The sequence below is a fragment of the Camelus dromedarius genome, chromosome 24 (assembly GCF_036321535.1).
Source record: "Camelus dromedarius isolate mCamDro1 chromosome 24, mCamDro1.pat, whole genome shotgun sequence".
Classification (NCBI taxonomy): Eukaryota; Metazoa; Chordata; class Mammalia; order Artiodactyla; family Camelidae; genus Camelus; species Camelus dromedarius.
In genome coordinates this window covers 2,447,940-2,463,049 of record NC_087459.1, presented here as the reverse complement: position 1 = coordinate 2,463,049, position 15,110 = coordinate 2,447,940, and positions in this window count along the sequence as shown.

Sequence of the window (15,110 nt, the reverse complement as noted above, 5' to 3'; positions counted from 1 at the left end):
TTTTTTTTTTTTTTTTTTTTTGCAGTAAGTCTTGGAAATCCATCATGTATTTTGCTCATCAGCATTTCTCAGACGAGCTACTTCGGTTCTCCATGACCACGTTGGGTTGGTGGCTATAGTATTGGACAGAGCAGCTCTTAGTCGGGGAGTTTTTTCCTTAGGCTGAATTAAAATCTAACAAACACCCTGCCGTTTTTACATGTTGGTTTTGATTTTGTCCACTGTTTACAGACTTACCAGCTATTCGGTAATAATTAGTAATTGCAAATAAATAATTTTGTTACGTTCTTAACTCTGCGCCAGCCAGTGAGCTGAGCACCGTTATATGGATTCCATTTAAAACCCAGGCTGGGGAGGGGACAGCTCCGTGGTGGAGCACATGCCTAGCATGCATGAGGTTGTGGATTCCATCCCCAGCACCTCCGTTACGAATAAATAAATACCTAATTACCTAGTCCCCCCCCCCCATTTTTATGTAAAAATTAAACTCACACAAGCCCTATAGCACCATTTTTCAAATAAAGACATGGGAAACCAAAAAAAGTCACACAGCTAGCAAGTGACTGGGCCAAGTCTGTGGCCCATTCTCTTAGCCTCTAACACCTGGCTGCCCAGTATGGTAGCTGCCAACCATTTATGACTATTGAGCACTTGAAATGTGACTGGTTTGAATCGAGCTGTGCTGCACGAGCACCCCTGGGAGATACTGCGGGTTCAGCTCCAGACCACCTCAAAGGAAGCAAATATTGCAATAAAGCGAGTCACACAAATTTTTGGTTTCCCAGTGCATAGAGAAGTTATGTGTATACTAAGCTGTACTCTATGAAGTGTGCGATGGCATATGTCGAAAAAAACAATGTACATACCTTAATTTTAAAATACTTTACTGCTAGGGGGAGAGTAGAGCACATGATTCGCATGCATGAGGTCATGGGTTCAATCCCCAGTGCTTCCTCTAAGAATAAATAAATAAACCTAATTACCTCCCCCCGCCAAAAAAAAAAAAAAAGAAAATAGATAGAAAGACTTTATTGCTAAAAAAAATGCCAACCATCATCTGAGCCTTCAGTGAGTTGTGGGAGTAACATCTAAGATCACCAACCACAGGTTACCATAGGAAATAAAATCACATTGACAAAGTTTGAACTACTGTGAGCATTACCAAAATGGGACACAAAAAGACAGAAAGTAAGCAAATGCAGTTGGAAAAATGGTGCCAAATTTGCTTACTGCGGGGTTGCCACAAACCTTCAATCTATGAAACACACAATAACTGCAAAGGACAATAAAATGAAGCACAATAAAACGAGGTATGCCTGTTCAGTGTAAAATACACGCCAGATTTCCAAGACACAGTCCCAAAACCCAATGAATAATTTTTATCTTGATTATGTGCCGAAATGACGCTATTTTGTTTCAGTAAAATATATTATTAAAATTAATTTCACCGGTTTCTTTTTTGCTTTCTTGAAAGTGGCTACTGAAAACTTTTAACTTCATATACGGCTGGTGTTATATTTTATTGGACGGTACTGCCCCCATCTATTTCCTTCTGGGCTAAATATTCACCATGCCTTCAACCGTTCACACGTGACATCATTTCTAACCCCCTCCCGGAGCTGCTCCTTCTGATCAGTGCTTCTAGGAGTGAACAGCGGTCTGGCTGGCTGTTCCTCTGTGATTTGCTCGTTCATGTCCTCTGTCCAGTTTGGGTCTGAGTGGTTTTTCCTTTGGTTCTATTGTCAAGCCTCTTTGTAACTAGAGGTATTTGCATCTATTTGTCCGTTGTGGTGTTGCAAATATTTTCTCTCGGTTGTTGTGGGTCTTTCCACTTTTTCTGTGGTATCTGATTATACAGGTTTCTGTTTTTATGCAGCCAACCTGCAAATAGTCTCCTTTTGGGGGTTTCTGGATTTGGTGTCAAGCTAGGGGTGATTTTGCCCACTCCCAAACCCAGGGGAAAGTATAATCCTACATTCACTTTTTAATTCTTTCATCTAACTGGAGTCTATTCTGTTTGTGATATGAGGAAGGGAGCTGACTTAATTTCCCCTAAATGTGTAGCCAATTGTCCCATTTAGTGAACAATTCATTCTTTCCCCCCTAATTTGAAATGCCACTGAAAAAATCCTCTTTAGGCTCTGTTTTCCCTCTGTTGGCTGGCAAGTCGGCCATCAGCAAGTCGCACTTTATGGCTGACCAGCTCAAGAAGCTCCATAAAGAGAGGTCTCCTCCTCTGTCGCTGTCCCAGCACAAGTCCCAGGCCTGGCTCTCGGTGGGCAGCTTGAACCAGTATGGTGGCAGGGAGTGTGCCAGCTAGCCAGGGCTGACCTACCTGTCCCCATCTGGAGTGGAGGGGTGAGGTCACTTGAGAAAGTGGGGAGGGTGGTTCCTCAAAGGGAAATTGGGATGCTGATCAGGCAGGTGTCTACCACAGCGTGTACTCCCCTAGCCTTTTCCTGGGTGCCTCACAGCCCTAGCTCTGTAGGCATTTAAGAAGGGGGGAGGTCCTCAAATCCCCTCTGTTCTAACCTGCTTGTCCTTCAAAAGACCAGCTAGGGTTGTGTCTGCCCCAGGGACTCAGGTCTGACCCCAAGTGCCCTTGTAGGGGAATTCCTGCAGGCCTGGAAAGTCAGTCTAGCGAGGTTGGGGAGGACCGTCCTGCCCACTCCTGCCCCAGGACCCTTGGCCAGGTCCCTTCTCCCTGCCAAAGGAGGCAGAGCTCATGGCGGGAGGGGGCGGAGGTGGGAGAAGGAGGCCAGCAGGGCATAGCTGCTGTTAACAAACAGAAAGTGCTCCTTCCTGCCCTGAGAATGGGGCTGTCTGGGCTGGCTCAGGCAGCGGAGCTCCTGCAGGGAGGGTCCCCCAAACGCCTCTTCAAAGGCCACTAGGGAACAGCCTGAGAATCCAGAGGCTAGGCTCTTCTGTAGAGAGGTTTTGCAACACAGGCTAGAATGTTAACCTTGGGGAGCTGACGCCTATGTTTCTACATAAGGTGCCCCAGCCCTCGAACCTCACGCCACAAGGCGGCACTGCAAGCCCCTCCCTCTCGTTCTAAGCCAGCAGGGAGCAGGGTGTGATTTGGGGCGGAGTCAGCGTGTGAAACTGGGATCCCATTTCTCTTTTGGTGGCATGCCATCTCCATCAGCCCTCCCAGAGCCCCACCCCACCCTGTAATAATACACCGACCAGAACTATAGTAAGTGAAAAGGTCACAGCAAATAAGAAGCAATGTCTCTTTATAAAACTTTGCTCCGCTGTTTGACATGGAATGGGACAACGGCAGGGAAGCAGGGTGCTCGCCACACAGAGCGAGGATGACTGGGTTCAAAGCCCAGCTCTGCCGCGCGTGGGCTGTGACCTGGGCGGCTTTGAACCTGCTGCGCCTTTGTAGATGCCCCTGTAAAAGGAGGCTGAGGACAGTCCCCACCTCACCTCATGAAGCTGTTATGAGGATTCAAGAAACAAATAACTGTAAGAAATGACCAATAACAGCAGCAATGGGCTGGGCGGTTGCAGCACACGGAGGGAAATGAGTGGCAGCCACGTTGTAAGGGAAGGGCGGGAGGAATAGGGAAAACCCTCTGAAGCAGTGTAGTGCTATTTGAAAGTGGGCTCAGATTCGTTGTAATGGATACTGCAAAACCTCGAGGGCAACCACTAAATTTTTTAAAAAATATATATAATGAATAGGCTAAAGGAGGAAGAAAAAAAGCAATCACATAAAACATCTAAAAACAGAAGGCGTAAAAAGAAGGGAAGATTTTTTAAAAAGGAAGAACAATGCACTGAATGGAGTTACAAACATGGTAAATATCAGTCCAACTACATCATTATATTAAATGTGAACAGTGTAAATACACCAATTAAAAAACAGACTGTCAGAGTGGATTGAAAAAAACAAGACTCAACCACATGTTACCCACAAGAAACCCATTTTAAATGTGAGCAAATGGGAGCTCTGGCAGAAGGTGAAGGGCCGTGGAGCCAAACTGCCCAGGATTGATGGGCTGCTATGTAAACCTCGCTGAGACTCAGTTTTCTCTTCTGTAGAATGGGAGCATAATAGCGATGATCGTGTGGAGATGTTGTGAGGATTCAATGAGCTAATTTATGTAAAGCATTTAGAACAGCGACTGGCACATAGTAAGCGCTGTAAGAGCGTGCCGTTTTGTTGTTATTTTTGTTATGATTACGGTATCCAAGCGTAACCTCAGGACAAGTTGCTCAGCTCTTACTTCCAACCAGGTTTTCACTTCCAAGCTTCCCCTAAATAGAAACTCTAGAGCCACCACTTTTTCCTTGAATTTTAAGACTAAGATCACCTACTTAATTTTCAGGGTCCAGTGCAAAATGAAAATGCAGGGCCCCTCCCTCAAAATACTTAAGAACTCCAAGCTGGGCCTGGCAGAGCATGAAATCGGGTGCAGGGCCCTTCTGTGTGGCCGCGTAGGTCTCACGCCCATAAAGCTGGCTCTGCTTAAGATCCACAGAGCGAGAGGGCAAAGTGAGAATCCAGGACACCAACCATGCCACCCCTCCCACCCTTCCCTGTCCCCTGCCCCAGCCTGTTCCACCCGCCCCTGGGTCAGGAACACCGTCACCTCCTGGCTGTGAACACACCTTACCCCTCCAGACACATGCAACCCTGGCCCAGATGTGCTCCTTGCCAAAGAGACGCTTTGCTGCATGCTTCCTTTTGAAATCCTGAACCCCAGATTCCTAGGAGACCTCCTTTCTGGACCCACCGGAGCTGGGTGCCAGGTTTGGGAAGGGGAATTGGGGAGCTGACGCTGATTCTGGGAAACCTTGTTCAGGAGTGGGCTGAGTGTTCCTGCTTTCAAGGGAACACCTGCTCCAGGGAGCCCCAGGCAGGAACAAGTCATGGCCCGTCCACACGCTCCCCTCTCCTGTCACCCAGTTGGCCACGCACAGGCCCCCCTCCAAGGGGGGGCTGGTGAAACTGGCGGAGACTTCTGAGTTTTTCTTTCCTCCCAGGGGCTATTTACCAGGCCTGGCAAAGTCCAGAAGCTCCAGTCACTCTGATCCCTCCCTGCCCTGCCCCAAGTTCACCCGGAGGCCCTTGCCCTTTGAGTCTCTCAGAGCTGCCCCTGAGGATGCAGGCGTGCAGGCAGGGAAGGGGAGGGACAGCTGACTGGCACAGGCAGTGGCGTAAGTGGCAGCCCCCGGGGTGCCTGGCCACGCAGGCAGTTCCCAGCGAGTGTGGGCAGCAGGCGAACAAGCCTTCAGTGTCGGCACAGCCCACCCAGCTCTGAAACGCTCCTTTCTGCCTTCCTGGGGTGGGGCCTAATAGTAACCCCTTGGGGCCCAGTGACTGTAGGTCCCCGCCCCCTCCCCCTCCCACTGCTTTGCATACCCATCCCTCCTCTCCCTCATCAAGGGAGAGGGACTCCCCGCCAGCCTGGGCGTGGGCCAGCTGGTTTTTTGATCTCAAAGATCCTGTCCACCCCAGCCTGGGCCGGGCCCAGGGAAAGCCTCTAGCTCCTCCCACCCTGTCTTTCCATTCCCTGCCCCCTCAGAAATGAACCTCGCAGGCGTCCTGCCAAGCTCAAAATCCTGAAATACAAAATGCAGCCTCATGGATGCCCAGACTTGGGGTGGAAAGAGCTGGGATGGGGCCTCCTCCCCTAAACCCTACACTCCTCACTCTCGCATCAGACAGAGGGGCCCCGCCACGACCCACACCCCTCCTCTAGGGCAGTGGCCATGTTTTCAGAAGCCAAAGTCAAGACCGCGGTGTGAGAGGCAGGCGTGCCAGCTTGGAGAGATTGGGGAGAGGAGGGGACTGCGTGAAATCCAGGAGCCGGCAAGGTGGAGGGAGGGACAGAGCTGCTCCAGTTCAGAGCTTAACACTTGGTGGGAGTTGAGGGGGAGGAAAGGGAGAGGGGGCAGGGCAGGAAATCAAGGTACTTTCTCGGCCCAAACAGCTACCTGATTGCATGAGCTAACTCGTGCAACCTCAGAGCAGGGCTGCCGCTACAGGGAAGCCAAAAATGCATGTCTTCATCATGATTACTATTACTGCTATGGCTCTGTTGTTCCCCTGACCTCTCTCTGGGACCTCAGTTCCCCACAGGCCCTAAACCATTTCTGCACCTCCACCTGTGTTAGGGGCATATTGTCTTCCCCGAAAAGGGGGTGGGTTTAGCTACCTCAGGAGCATCTCCAGAACACTTCTGTCCTCTGCTGTCACAGCATGGGCAGGGTCCCCTGCTTGGGTTTATTCACATCCTGTTCAGGCTCTCAGCTCGGGGGCACATCAGCCCACCTTGGGATTCTCCTAGTGTGGGGGTCTTGTATAGGCAGGGTAATAAATACTCTAGGAATTGAATTAAAATTAGTCACCAGAATTAATTCCATTTGTTCTATAGTCATCCATTCATTTAACAAATATTTTTTGAGGCCAATCGTGGACCAGACTCTGTGCTGGAGGCAGGGTTGATAGAAAAACGAGGTAGTGCCCACCTCCGGGCCCTCAGAGCCAAGCGGGGGAGGGTGTACATGTATCAGCCAACCACCCGCGGTGATGGGGAGAATCACCCCGGTGGGCTTGCTCCTTAAACAGCGCCCAGCGCCCTTCTCCTGGAGTTGCTGTCTCTAAGGCTTGGGAAGGGCCCAGAAAAATACTTTACAAGGTTCTAATTATTGAGTGAGTTTGGAAACATTGCCCTAGAGAACAGGATTTATACACAGAGCTGGAAAGGAAAGGAAGCTGAGGACCCATCAGAGAGATTACGTAAGGCTTTCCTTGGGGAACTGACTGAGAGCTGCGGACTAAAGCACAAGGCTGTTAACTGGGTGGAGAAGGAATGGGCTCATGTTCCTGGAGTGGGAATAGCATGTGCAAAGGTCCTGTGGTGGGAAAGTGAAAGACCAGTGTGGCTGGAGGCAGGAGGGAAGGGGAGCTAGAGAGGTGGAGCTTCTTTGAAAAGATTTTTCATTCTTCAGATACACATACTGAGCCTTATGGGGCCACCTAGCTTCTGGCAGAATCAGGCTTCTCTCCCAGCTGCCTCCTTCGTGGGGCCCTAGCAGAGGGAAGAAGGGAACACAGGTAGCCTGGAGGCCCACCTTGGCAGGCAGGAGGCTCTGGACTTGGTTTCTGCTCTCACAGGCTGTGCCCACCTCTGCATCCCATCAGGCCTAGCAGTCAGGGGCAGCTCTGGAGAGAAGGAAGCTGTTTTCCAGTCCCTCTGCCAAGATCCACCTCTGGCTCCCTTGCCCCTCAGAAGGCAGTACCAGAACATATCTCCCCCTCTCCCCATTGCACCCACCTCCTCTGCCCTCTGGGGTCACCTGCCAAGGTGCTAAGAGCGGGGCGCAAGGGAATGTGGAAGAGCAGACATTCAGGCCCTCAGGGGACCCTCCTCCCCAACCCAGCATCTGACTGAGCCAGTTCTCCCACCACCCACACACCCTACACTCTGGCTGACAGACGGGGAACGGGGGGGTCCTCAGCGCCTCCTCCATCCCATAGAGGCTGCTGGGTAGGAGGCAGTGGGAGAAAGTGGACAGTGCCCACAGGGGTTGGGCTGCCAAGCACGCTTGGCACGGAGCTGGCCTAGTGCCCTGACATCCACTCAGGGGCATGGGGGGTGGGGCGCGGGGCATGGGGCGGGGCTACGGACTGCGCCTTATTTGCCTACAACTCTGTGTGGCGGGGCCAGGTGGCTGGCGTAATTATTGATACCATCTCCCTACATCCACAGTAGCTGGACCTACCGCCCCTATAGCCCAGGGGACACTATCACCCACCCATCCAGTGTCTTTATCTCCTCTTTGACTAGATTTAAAGTTCCTGGACTAGTTCCTGGAATCCAGGGAGGGTAGAAGGGAGGGGAGAAAAGATGCCCATCTTTCAGATGGATGAAAACACTCTTGGGAAGATTTCTGGGAAAAGTTGAGACCACTGGGGTTTATGAGAAACCAGAATGGAGAGGCAGGGTAGGGCTGAACCAGCGTTTTCTGCATCCTTCCACCTCAGTGGTGAGGCACCCCCTTCATTTCCCTGCTGCGGGCCTCCGACTCTTCCCCATTCTTCTGTTCCAGGGAAGCATGTGCTTCCCCAGTCAGCAAGCTCACTCCACACTTTGCTAAATTGGCCTGTGGATCATCAAGTCCTGGACTGGCCAGGCCTCTGAAGGGGCCCCTGTGTTTGTAGCTCTCTGCCTGGCCGAGGTCACTAACAGATATTGGGTGAGCAGGACCAGCCTAACAGTTCCGACCAGCTAGGAGCCCCTGCAGTGTGCCAGTATCTGTGGCCTGTGTTTCATAGACATTTCCCCCAAATAGCTAGCTAAGCCCCTGTGAGTAATTGTTGTTCCCATTTTACAGATTAGGAAACTGAGGCTCAGAGCAGTTAAGTGAGTTGTCAGAGCAGTTAAGAGACTGAGCTGTAGTGCCTGGTTTTAAACCCGGGCAGAGGGGCTTTGGACCCCTCACAAGGGGTGCTTTTACATGCTGACCCACAGGGAACGTAGAAGTTGTCCATCTCACTTATACCCAAGGGGAAAAGGGGTGACAATAGCCCAGAGCACTTCAGGAAGTGACTGGGGGCGGGGCCAGGACAGATAAGGCAAACCAGGAGCAGAATGTAAGGAGGCACTGGGGCTCCTGGGGGTGTGGACCCTGTACTTGTACTTGTTCTTGCAGGTGCCTGAGCCCGAGGGCCCCTTATTAAGTGTGTGTATTGATTTAGTACATAAATTTTCAAGATATTTTCCAGTTTTTTGATTAATACATGTTCTTGTATCTAATGGAAATGTCCCAGCGTCCACACAGATATTTACTTGGGGATGAGAGAGAACAGGGTTGGAAGGAGGGAACGGGCTGGGCCACACAGCTGTAACTGATTCTCTCTCCTTTCTTTTTATTTTAAATCGAGGCAAAATTCACATAACATGAAATGAACCATTTTAAAGTGTACAATTCAGTGGTGTTTGGTGCACCCCCCATGTTGTGCAGAATCACATTTCTAGTTTCAAAAAGATAACCTAAGCTCTCTGAGCAGCCTTTGACTCCCCGTCCCCTCCTCTCCCAGACCCTTAAAAGTGAGGAGACTCTGCGTGGGGGAACACCTCCTTAGAGCCCTGCCCTGCTACGGTGCGAGGTTCCCTGGCCTCCTTCGCGGTTCCCCTCAGGATGGCCCCTTGTTGGGACGGGAGGCTGCACACCCCTCGGAAAGGCCAGTTCTCTGACTCACATCCTCCACTGATGGGTCTTCCTTATCTTCTGAGACCACCAACAGCCTGGGGCTGAGCTGTGGGGACCGCCTCCCAAGACACACACACACACACACACACACACACACACACACACACGGGCATGGACACTCTGCCAGACTCAAACCCTCTAGGCAAGTGGCAGGGGAGGGGCCATGCCAGGAGCCCCCCCCATTGCCCCCCCAACTCAGGCTATCCTGGGCTCCTCGGCTCTGCTCCCCATGGGTGCCCACACCCATGCCTGCCCGCGGAGGAGCGCCAGGAATCCCAAGCAGCATAGTTGGGTGGGGAGGAGGGAAGGACCGGCTGTCTCTGGGACATAGAATTCCTCCGGGAGCCTGTCTGCAGTCACAAGGGGCCGGATAAGGTACACAAGAGGCTCAGAGCCCAGCCCCCAGCCCAATATAGAGACCAAAAATGTTGTGTGTGTGTTCAGGGGAGGAACAGAAGGACTCCACATAGCTCCTTAGGAATTTTAATTGTGTGCCTCGAAACCGCCTCCCATGCCTGCCCCTCCCCCCTCGGCCTGTGTGAGGGGGCACTTGTCAAGAGCCCCCCGGGAACCACAGGAACAAACAGCCAGGACTCTGTGTGATGGTGACGCACTGACATTTCTGGGCAAGGCGAAAAATGCAGCCGCCTCCCAGCGCCTTTGGTCTGATGCTGGCCCGGGTCAGGGGAGCCACCTGGGGGCCAGTGCCAGCTTGTCCTAGCTGGGCCACTGTGGACACCCCATAACGTGTGGTTGGGAGCACGGACTCTGGGCCTGACCGTCTGGGTGTGAGTCCTGGCTCCACCATCTCTGTAACCTTGGACAACCTCCCTAACCTCCCCATTCCTCTGTTTCCTCATCTGTGAAATGGGAATAGTCATAGCAGCTACTGAGACAGGGGAAAGCGTTTGGCATCTCAAGCATTCAAGGTGTTATCATCAATTATTATTATTATTATTGCTATTTGTGAGCAGAGAACAGAGAAATGCTATTCCCCCAGGTCAGCTGCTTGGTGAATAAGGCTGTAGGGGGCCTCTGTTCCCCTTCGACCACCCTGCAGGGGGTGATTTGCCAGCAGCCTTGCCAGGCCCCTCCGGGACTCTAGGTCCACCCTAAACAATAGCTTGTCCTTGATTTGGGAGGCTGGGGTCAGCAGTTCAGCCCCTAACATCATACACCTGGTCTTCTGTACTACTGCCTCAGCCATTTATTCACTGTGTGACTGTGGGTGAGATTCTTAACCTCTCTGGGCCTCAATGTCCACTTCTATAAAATGACATGATAAAGAGAATCCATGTTCCAGGGCTGAGTGATGGTGAAAATGAGATAGTACTTTAAACAATTGCCTGGCACAAAGCCAGCACTGAATAAATGTGAGATGTCATTTGAAAAATACTACTGAATACCCTTTACAGACAGAGTCATACTTAGCCCTGATAATCACCCTATAAAGGGGTGTTTGGGTAACAACAGTGAAAGAGTGTTATTGACCCCATTTTAGGGATGAGGAAACTGAGGCTCAGAATGGCTAAGCAGCTCTCCTGAAAGTAGCATGGCTGGCAGGGAGTAGTGGAGTCCAAATTAGAACCCAGATCTAATTCGAAAGCCCCGCTTTTTACCATGACATTATCCCACCACTCATTTTAAACATCAAAAGGCTCCCATCCCCCCATGAAAGAGTCTTTGTTTTCAGAATTTATCAAGAAAAATTTGTAGCAACAGAAGGCCAGTACCAATTCCATAATGTATTGGTTCAACACAATGGCATCGACAAACATTTAAATCGTAGTTTAAATGCTGTTTGAAATGTATTACGTATTTTTTCTACCCATGTCTTCATGTTCACTGGGCTCAAGGGACTCTCTTCTGATAGTGCGGAGGCTTCCCAAGGGATCTGCACAAAGGTGGACCATTATACAGATGAGGAGACTGAGGCTCTCTGAAGTTCGGGAAACTTCCCAACTCAGATCTCTGTGACTTCCAAGTTTATCTTTTCTGAAAGATGACCAACTGAATGTTCGCTGTGCCCTGTGTTCAGGCTCTTTCTCTCCTTGTGGCACCTGTAAGTCATAGGCAGAGGTGACTCCTCTCCATCCCCTATTGTACCTGTTGCCCAGGTGAGAGATGATGGGTGCTGGTGCAGGATGGTAATGGAGGAGGTGAGCAGAGGTCAAGTGCAGAAGAGGTTATGAAGGCAGAGCCACTGGAACTTGCTGATGGATTAAATGTGAGGCGTGAGAGGAGAGGAGCCCAAGATGACCCCCAGGTTGTGGGGAGTGTTGGGGGAGGTACTTAGGGAGCGACAGGTGGTGGCACTGGTTCTGGACAGGTGAACCTGGAGATGCTGTCAGGCGGGGGACACGGGTGTCTGGGATGAGGAGACTGGAATCTGGGAGTCAGTAGCAGGTGAATGGGATTAAAGGGGTGATACAGTTGAGATCACCCACAGAAAATGTGTGTGAGAAGGAGGACAGAGCAGCTCCAGGGCCTGCTGCTGTCAGAGGCTGGGAAAAAAATGTCTGAACAGACTCTAAATAACCGGGGTCCCAGTTTCCCAAGTGGTTGGCTCTGGCTTCCAGAGTGGGAAATGAATCTTTTCACTTTGATTGACACCTGTGTGGGCCACAAAGTGGGCATCATCAAACCTACAACTGAGGGAGAGCGCAGAGGTGGAGCTGTGGGTCCCAGGAAACGGATCCTGGGGGCACAAGAGCCTCATTTCTGGGATCGTCTCAGTGGAATGAAGCCAGGCCTTTTGAGTACAAGACAGCCAGCAGTGGGACTGAATAAAGCCCTAAAACTGGGTTCGAGTCTGGGGAGGGTTCTGGTCTTTAGTTACTGCTTCCCGAAGTGGGAATTAAAATGCACTACTTGGTTCAAGTGTGGGCATCTAACTAGATGTTCTGAAGTTTTTTCAAACTCTGTGGTTGATGGTTAATTCCATCTTTGTCTTACTGAGATTGTACTGGAGTTTTTTTTTAACCTAAACCTAAGCATCATTCATTCATTAAGTCATCCTGCTCTTGTGGATTTCAAGTGGTGGTAAGTTCTGTGAAGTTTGGAAAATAAGGCAATGGGGCAGTCACAGAGATGGGAGGTGAGGTAGAGAGGTCAGGCAGGCTTCACAGAGGAAGCGGTATTTGAGCTCAGACCTGAATGACAAGCTGGAGCCATACACACAAAGAGTATTCCAGGAAGTGGGGACAGCAAGTGCAAAGGCCCTGGGACAGACATAAACTGGATGTGTTGAGGAATGGAGAAAAATAGAGGATGGTCAGCACAAAGTGAAGGGAGAAATGGGTAGGAGCTGAGGCTGTGGAGGGAGGCAGGGGGCAGATCATGCAGGATTCTGGAGCGACAGTCAGAGACTTGGGTTTTATTCAAGTCACAATGGGAAAGACAGTGGGCTACTCAACAGTGAAAGGGAACCAACGACTGATGCATGCAACAACATGGACGAATCTCAGAACAAATATGCTGAGCCCAAGAAGCAAGGCAAAAAAGGAATGCACGGTGTATCATTCCATTTATGAAAAATTCTAGAAACCACAGACTAATCTATAGTGACAGAAAGCAAATCAGTGATTCCTTGGTTAAGGGAGGATTCCCCAGGGGAGCGACGAAACTTTGGAGAGTGATGGAGTCATTCACTATCTTGATTAGTGGCTGTGGTTTCTTGCGTGAACACGTATGTTAAAACTATCATATTGCACTTTAAATATGTGCATTTGCAACTTGTCAGTTACACGTCCGTGAGGCTGGGAAAAGTTGTGTGGGAAGCTGCCGGTGGATTTCAGCGATGAAGGGGCGTGGTGTGGGCTCAACAAGTAGACCTGGGGCAGAGCCTGGGTTGGAGCGGCGCCAGGAGATGCTGTCCAGGCAGAGCAGGTGGTGGATGGGTCCCTGTGGAGCAGGCAGAGCTCAGCTTCAGGGAATTTCAGAGCCAGGTGCCTCTTCTGACCCTGCCCGTTGAGAAAAAGAAAGGCCTTGCAAATTCACCTTTTCAAGAGATGAGAATACATTTGGAGCACATTGTTTAAAATCTCATTTGATTCCTCAGTGAAACAGAATTGTTTTCCCCTGGGATGTCTGACAGACAACTGTGGCTGTGAGTTCCATGAAGGCAGGATGCGGCTGGTGGGAGTCCCTGCTGGGGCCACGATGCCCAGCACAAGTGTTGGCATGCGCCAGGTGCTCGGTGAATATTTCAAATGAAGATGTGAGTGAATGAATGAATGAATGCAAGCTCATATCAAGTAAGGCAGCTCCCAAGGCCTAAGAGTTCCGAAAAGAACAGAGGACCAGCTCCACCTCTAACTTGCTGTGTGACTGTGAGCAATTCACTGTGCCTCTCTGGGCATATGCTTTTCTGAAAAATGAGAGGTTAAAAGGCCCTTGTGAGCTCCACCTATATGTTCATCCATTCACTCAAGAAACATCCTGTAATTCTAAAGGTTAAAACCAAAAAGGGGCCTCTGATTCACCCTCATTAAGCAGAAAATGAAAAATCCCCAGGACTTTCACATCCCTAGAACATTGCTACTGAGGTTTTACTATACTTTTCCTGGACCTGGTTTTGCTGAATTAGTGAAATGGGATCGGAAAGGAAAATACAATAGCGTTCAAATTAATAAGCATCTTGGCCCCCAACAGCTCCAGCCTTTATGTCTCAGACCCCACGCCCCTTCTTTTAATGCACCCTGATTGGGAAGTAGACTGACTGCAAGGACAGAGTCACTTTTGGTGTCAGGCCCAATAATAAAGCATTCTGAAGCATTCACATGGAGAGAAGCCTAGTGTCATAGGGAGTCAACTGGTCAGGAGTCAAGTGATCTGGTCCCTACCCTAAATCTGCCTCCTCTTTGGTTGTGTGGCCACACTTGAAGTTCTTCTCCTCTCCACCCCCTGGATCTCAATTTTCTAGGCTGGATCAAAGGGTCTTTCAGGAGCCTCAACAAGGTTGAGCGACAAAGTCAGCTGCCTAAAGGGTCAGTAGGTGACATATGTGAGTGAAGCAGGACTAGTGTGTGACAATAGGGAGTGGTGTGGACTGCGGCAAAATGACTGCTGCGAGCTCAGTATGTCAGCTACAGGGGGAGTGGGTGCAGGGCAGCTAGATAATCCCATCTTTAAGAGAAGTGTTTATATATACATGTGTGTGTGTGTGCATATATATATATATATATGCAGAATGTATTATTTAAATGTTGGCAATTAATTCAATACATTTTTGAAGACTTCCTATTAATTGAGACTCAGGTCCACACCCATCAGCCTTGTCAGTATTACATCTTCAATTTCATCTCCTTTCTTGTGGTTTCTCACTTTGTCTCCAAAGCCTACTGGATTTTGAGCACAAGTCTGGTCTCTGAGAAATGCTGAAATGCTGGCTGAGGCCATGTAGGCAGGAGATGGCTACAAGTGTGAGCACATGCTAACACGCATGCACACACACACGCACACACAGCCTGCGTGGGGAGTGGTGTGTTCTGTGGAGCCAGCTGGAACAGCATCCCTCCTGAGCCCCCAGGGAAAGCAAGTTGATTGGGCTATCCTCCAAGTTCTCCCAATTTGTTCTCAAGCCTGGCAGGGAGCCAGCAGTGGGGGTTGTCTCCAGGATTTCCTGCCTGGGCTACAGCAAAGGAGCCACCATCTGGGGCCGTGGTCAGCGTGCCAGCTTGTGAGAGACACAGTGAGGTCCCACATTACTGGCCCCTCGGCTGTAAACAGCAGAGAGGTCAAGAGGCTTACGTTCCCCGCATCCAGATGCAACTATACTCTTTTTCTCCTAAAACTCGAAATAACCCCCCTGTCCAAGATAGATACACATGCAGTTTGTACACACTTGTTTGGCCATTTACTATTTGTCCAGTAAA